The sequence below is a fragment of the Marmota marmota genome, unplaced genomic scaffold (assembly GCF_001458135.2).
Source record: "Marmota marmota marmota unplaced genomic scaffold, marMar, whole genome shotgun sequence".
Classification (NCBI taxonomy): Eukaryota; Metazoa; Chordata; class Mammalia; order Rodentia; family Sciuridae; genus Marmota; species Marmota marmota.
The window spans coordinates 3,373,745-3,380,760 of record NW_026000136.1 but is presented as its reverse complement, the minus strand read 5'-3'; positions in this window follow the sequence as shown (position 1 = coordinate 3,380,760).

Sequence of the window (7,016 nt, the reverse complement as noted above, 5' to 3'; positions counted from 1 at the left end):
TATAGTGCTAATTTAAGTTCTTCTTTTTGTATACATATCCCTTTAATATCTTTTGCCTGTCTAATTGCTCTGGCCAGTGTTTCAAGAACTATGATGAATAGAAGTGGGATGAAAGAGGGCATCCCTGTCTTGTTCCAGTTTTTAGAGGGAATGCTTTTAATTTTTCTCCATTTCGAATGATGTTGGCCTTAGCCTGGTAGACCAATGGTACAGAATAGAGGACACAGAGACTAACCCACAAAATTACAATTATTTTATATTAAACAAAGGTGCCAAAAACAAGCATTGGAGAAAAGATAGTCTCTTCAACAAATGGTGCTGGAAAATTGGAAATCCATATGCAACAAAATGAAATTAAATCCCTATTCACTCACCATGTACAAAACTCAACTCAAAGTGGATCAAGGACCTAGGAATTAAACCAGAGACTCTGTGTCTAATAGAAGAAAAAGTAGGGCCTAATCTTCATCATGTGGGATTAGGCCCCAACTTCTTTAATAACACAAGATTTAAAACCAAGAATCAATAAATGGGATGGATTCAAACTAAAAAGTTTCTTCTCAGCAAAAGAAACAATCCGTGAGGTGTGTGAGGGGAACAGAGAGCCTACATCCTGGGAGTAAATTTTTACCCCTCACACAGATAGAGCACTAATATCTAGAGTATATAAAGAACTCAAAAAGCTAAACACCAAAGAAACAAATAACCCAATCAATAAATGGGCCAGGGACCTGGACAGACACTTCTCAGAAAAGGATATACCATCAATCAACAAATGTATGAAAAAATGTTCATCATCACTAGCAATTAGAGAAATGCAAATCAAAACTACTCTAAGATTTCATTTCACTCAGTCAGAATGGCAGCTATTATGAAGACAAATAACAATAAGTATTGGCAAGGATATGGGGGAAAAGGTACACTCATACATTGCTGGTGGGACTGCAAATTGGTGTAGCTATTATGGAAAACAGTATGGAGATTCCTTGGAAATCTGAGAATGGAACCACCTTTGGACCCAGCTATCCCTCTCCTCCATCTATACCCAAAGGACTTAAAATCAGCATACTACAGGGACACAGCCACATCAATGTTTTTAACAGCACAATTCACAATAGCTAAACTGTGGAATCAACCTAGATCCTTCTCAGTAGATAAATGGATAAAGAAAATGTGGTACATATACATAATGGAATAGTAATCAGCAATAAAAGAGAATAAAATAATGGCATTTGCAGGTAAATGGATGGAGTTGGAGAATATAATGCAAAGTGAAGTTAACCAATCCCAATGAACCAAATGCTGAATATTTTCTCCCATATAAGGTGGCTGATTTATAGTGGGGTTGGGAAGGGGAGCATGGGAGGATTAGTTGAACTCTAAATAGAACAAAGGAGTGGGAGGGTAAGGGAGAGGGCATGGAGGTAGGAAAGATGGTGGAATAAGATGGACATCATTACCCTAACTACATGTATGAAGACACAGACTGGTGTGAGCATACTTTACATATAACCAGAGATATGAAAAATTGTACTTTATATACAACCAGTGATATAAAAATATGTGCTATTTTTGTGTAATAAGAATTGTAATATATTCCACTGTCATTTATTTTTAAAAAATCAATTTAAAATTTTAAAAAAATGAAAATAAAAAAATAATAAAACCTTAAAAAGAAAAAAAAAACAATACTGTGAAACTACATAGTAGGGAGGGGGGACCCAGTCAAAGAAATAAAACAGAAAAATGAAGTAGAAAAGTAGATTAAAATAAGATCTACTAGGTTCAACAGGAAAACTAGCAAGTTCCAAAAATGAGATTAAAAAAATAAGAGAGAGATGAAAATTATCAAGGAAATAATACCAGGTGGGGGTATCCCTGAACATAAACATCTACCTTTTAAGAAGAACGAGAATACCTAGCACTGCTATTTTTATAGAGTTATAGTAATAACTGGCTTTACATAGCATATCTATTCAGATGATAAAACATGTACAGTTATAACACTGCTTATGGGCTGGGGGTGCAGCTCAGTGGTATAGCACGTGTCCATCATTAAATTTCCAGTAAGAATTCCGCAGGAAGATAGACTGCTCATAATATCAGCCCTTACTGTCCTCTAGAGAATTTATTTTGGCATCATCCTCAGAATAATAAAATCCATGTATTTATAAAAACAGGTATGAATCCTCCCTTAACCTTTCCTTTTCAAATTTGAATAATCCATTGTTAGACTTCACTAACAGCCCTTTCCATTAAAATTTTGAAGTCAGTTGGCAGAGCTCACATCCTCCAGCCCTGCTGTACTCTCTGTTTAGCCCCATAGTAGAAATGGAACTCTAATCTGAGTCAGATCAGCAGAGCACTAACCTTCACACATGGGACAGGCGAGATAAGCACATTACACACCACAGGCATACAGGGTTTGCACTATATCTTACTCTATATTGGTCACATGGTTTATGAGTGGAATAATGCTTGAATCATTTCCTTTCACTTCATGGGTGCTTGTTTCACTTGTTCTCTGTCTGTACTTGGATATCTCGATTTTCTGCTCACTGGTACTCATTCTCTGCTCCTCAGCTGCTCATGCTTGTGCATAGCCTTTCTCCCCCATACTTTTTCCCTTTACTGATTACTGACAGTAGCCAAATGGATGGTAGATTTGAAGAGGATGAGCAGAGCAAAGGGAGAAAAGGCAAAGAGAATGAAAGTCTGAAACCACATAACAAGGATGGAGGAGAAGTAAGACCTAAAGATACTCCAACTGAATAAACTGTGGCAACTCTCACTGCAGGGCAGAGAAGACAAGGATGACTCTGGTTACTAGCCTATTTAAGAGTGTGAGTAGCAAGAGCCCATCAGGAAAGAACACAGCCCTTTTTTTTTTTTTTTAATAAAACCACTAATAATGTTTAGAACAACTACCTGGAGTTAATGTCATAGATACAGTAGGAAACACTGGGCTTGAAGACAGGAGACTATTACTACTAGTGTGTGTAAACTGGATCTTTCCCAGAAGGTTCTTTTAGAGATCAGGCTACTTACCTGGGAAGAGAAGGTGCAGGCACCAGGGAGACCTAACAAACCAAAAGTCAGTGACTCCCCAGTAATCACTCTTTCAAAGAAAGCTACAAATCCAAAAGTAACCAAGGCAAACATGAATGCCAACAAGGAACAAAAAACACACTTCCTTAGACCCTCACTCTGATCCTCCTGGATTCTGATTGGACATAATCAGTGATATCTAACAACTTGAGTTGTATAAGCCATAGAGAATAAATGCAAAACCATTAAGGGAGATTGAAGAGTTACTGCAGGTAGAGACACCTGAAGAAGACAGGGCAGCTTACTGATCATCTGACCAACATGAGGAAAAAAAAAAAAAGCTTTAAAAGTAACCTAAAGCCAGGCACACTGGCACATGCCTATAATCCTAGCAGCTTTGGAGGCTGAGGCAGGAGGATTTAGAGTTCAAAGCCAGCCTCAACAACTTAGTAAGGCCCTAAGCAACATACTGAGACCCCTGTCTCTAAATAAAATACAAAAATGGGGCTGAGGATGTGTCTCAGTGGTTAAGTGCCCCTAGGTTCAAAACCCAGTACCCCTCAAAATAAAAATAGTAAACATAATGCTCAATTACTTCGTTTAAAAAAAATAGTGGTCCTGAGTAATCAGGAAAAAAAATCAAGTTACATTTGTTATCCTCTAACTTTAAAATGCAGGAAAGTATGAAGTAAAAAATATATATTTTGTAAAATTTTCCACCAAAAAGGTTAAATTTAAAAGACTGTAGCCCTTGAAAGTATAAGATTCAGTTGCCTGGAAAACTAATTTATGATCAGTTACCTGGAAAATTCCATCTTATTCTAGAAAATGACCAGATAAATGGGGTGTTACTGAATATGCTACTTTAGTACAAATAAATGAATCAAGTTTAAAACAGAAGTCTGCTTAATTTCGAGAGTTTATTTCACCTGAATTGCAAAGTAAAGGTTGAGGGTTGTTATCCAAAATGCTTGGGAACATAACTGTTTCCTTTTTAGTCAATACTGGTTGGAAATCCCTAATCCAAAAATTTTCAGATAAATATTTTAAATATGCAGGTTAAGCATTTCTAATCTACAATGCACCATAAGTGGTAGACCAGAAATTGCTCCTTTGATAAGAATAAACCCTCCCATGTATCACTTTTAAAAACTGTCTTTACCCAGGTGGAAGCAACAAAAATAAACAATGGAATTAGCTTAATTACCTACACAAATAAATGGAAAAGATAGTATGGATGATGGCACATGATGAATAAATAAGTCACTTGCACAGGACTATCTAAGACATATTCAATGACACAAATACAATTAATTTCACTCTCAGTATGTTCTAATCAATCTACCTTCCCTTCTCACTAGACTCAAAACATGGCTAGGAAAAGCTGGGTCTCAGAACAAGTCTAAAACATATAGTAAATGCTAAATTGCACATAGCTCAAATTCAGTTTTTCAATTTTAAGAAGTTAAACTTTAAGTTTGTCCTCAATTTGGGATTCGAAATGTCCACCATTTAAATTAAAACGAATTTTCCAACACATTTCTCAATACCCTTAAATTAAGTCAAAACAATCATAAACATTTCTATACAAAGCAAAGAGTACATAAAAGATTTACAATAAGCAATAATACGGGACACTGATTAAGACAAGTATAAAACGAAGCCCTGAATCACCCAAGGAAAAATGTAGACTTATCAAAATATTCACATTCAACATCAGCTAAAAACTGCAGCTTAAGAGGCAGCTGTTAGGTGTGACAATGAGAAACAGAACCAACATTCAGGGTAGCAATCCCATTAGTCAAGTCTTGGGAGAATCTCAAATGAATGGTCATTTATTGGTATATGAAGAGTTGTTGTTGTTGTTATAGTAAATTCCTAAAGCATGATTCTCAACACCAGCCATGTCATTCCCAAATCAGTGAAAAGTCACAGATTATCAACTATACAACAAGGAACTTTCAGTATAAAACACATCTATTAACATTCAGAGTCGGCTTCCTGGATAGTTGGTTACTAGGATTTTATACAGAGAGAAATAAGAACACAAATCATGAACTCAGAAAACATGTTATCACACAAACTAGCTTGCAGATGTAACTGGAAAGACCCTAGGAAATCCTCATGAGGTAAATGGATTCTGACACTCCATGTGTGAATTCAGTCACCTTAATGACATTTTTATTTCTGATTTATTCACATATGCTAACTTCCTATTCAAGGTAATTTTGAAAAACATGATTTACTTTGCATGCCTATCTATTTGAAAGTAAGTATTACTCTATTAATATTATCACAAATAAATAATGGGAATACTACTTTCCTCCTATTATTCATTTGAGCCATACATGTGCCCTTTATAAAACATCAATCTTGAAGCTCTGTCCCCTCTTTGTCCTATCTGACTTGGTTCTCATTTCTCCCATGGCACGCAGTCTTTTAAGAACTAGCTATCAAGAAATATATTTTGTAAGTTATCATAGATTAATAAAATGATAATAGAAAAGATTTCTCTTAATAATTTGCACAACCCTAACATTTTAATAACCACTTAGCCAGTAAGAAAAACACAGCCCATAAATTTTCATTGAAATTTGAAAAGTGGAAGGATGATGAAGATCTGTGAAGGATAGCAAAGAAAATACTCTTCCATCAGAAATATCACATTCCCACTCTCAGACAAGTTGAAATGGGTCATTTTGAAGACTCCATGGTTTATTCTATTATTATTTTAAAACATATACAAATAAACTGTTGCTATTTAGATTTGATATAATAACACTTACACGCATATCATTGGTGTGAGTCTAAGCTGGTGCTAGGTTTTGTGAATATAATTTGACAATACTCTCCAAAAGTCTTTGAAAGTTCTTACCATTTGATCTAATTTCTATGTTTGCAGAATTCCATCTTATGGAATACTTGAAAGTACTGAATTTTATCCAAAAGTGTATTCATCACATACTAGTGAAACATTACAAGAATTCTGAAACTATAACAATGTTAAATTGACTTTTTATATAATGAAATATTAGTTTACCATTAAATGTTGCTTATAAATAATGTTTAAAACCAAGGGAAAATGATGAGGTAATAGTAAGGCATGGAATTGTATACATGGCACGATTTCTGGTACATAAACAGTAAAATAGTATGTCAAAATCAAATGCTGAGTGTCTGTGTGAATAATTTGTCATCTATTTTATATACTAAAATCTCTATAATGAATACTTCCTTTAAAATCAGATTTTTAAAATGAAGACACTTTTAAAAGAGGTTAGTTTTATTTTTTCTGTCTTAGTGGTCCATCAGTGTGCCTCAGTGTTTAGAGCAGAAACCTTGCAACTGTCACACAGAGGCCTGGGAAAGTCTCTCCATGTGTCTTCATGACCAGTAAGTGCCTACCAGGCTGTGTGAATGAGATCCAAATCAGCCCAGATCCACTGCAGGGTGGAAATGGTATTGAACCTAGACCATGGCCTAACAGATCATCACATAAAATGGGTCAAAATTAAAACTGATTATACCCAACTTTGTAAGGAACAATTCCATTATGCATTATCTTAGTTTTGTTTTAAACTTCTGTCAAAATAAGGACATTGAGGGGATCCAACATGGCGGCGAGTGGGGAGGCAGCGCTTTCAGTACCTCCTCAACAACGGGGTCAGAGAGATGCATGGATACGCTTAGATTCGACCTGCTGAGAAACTCCTAGCAAAATTCTACTAAAGAGAGACCGGCTGGGAATTGGTAGGATTTTTGGAGGTGACAGTTTGCCCTAGACGAGTGAATCTCCGCCACGCAGCGCAGAGGTCCAGACCCGCCAGCCGCTGCCCGCGCGACTCGGCGACTGTCAGCTGCCTGCACGTGGCCCCCGCGTCAGGGCGGATAGCCTCCAAGGCACAGCGCAGCAGGAGCGGTGCAGGGACTCTAGGAAGAGGTCTCTCGCCAAGCCTTCATGAAATAGC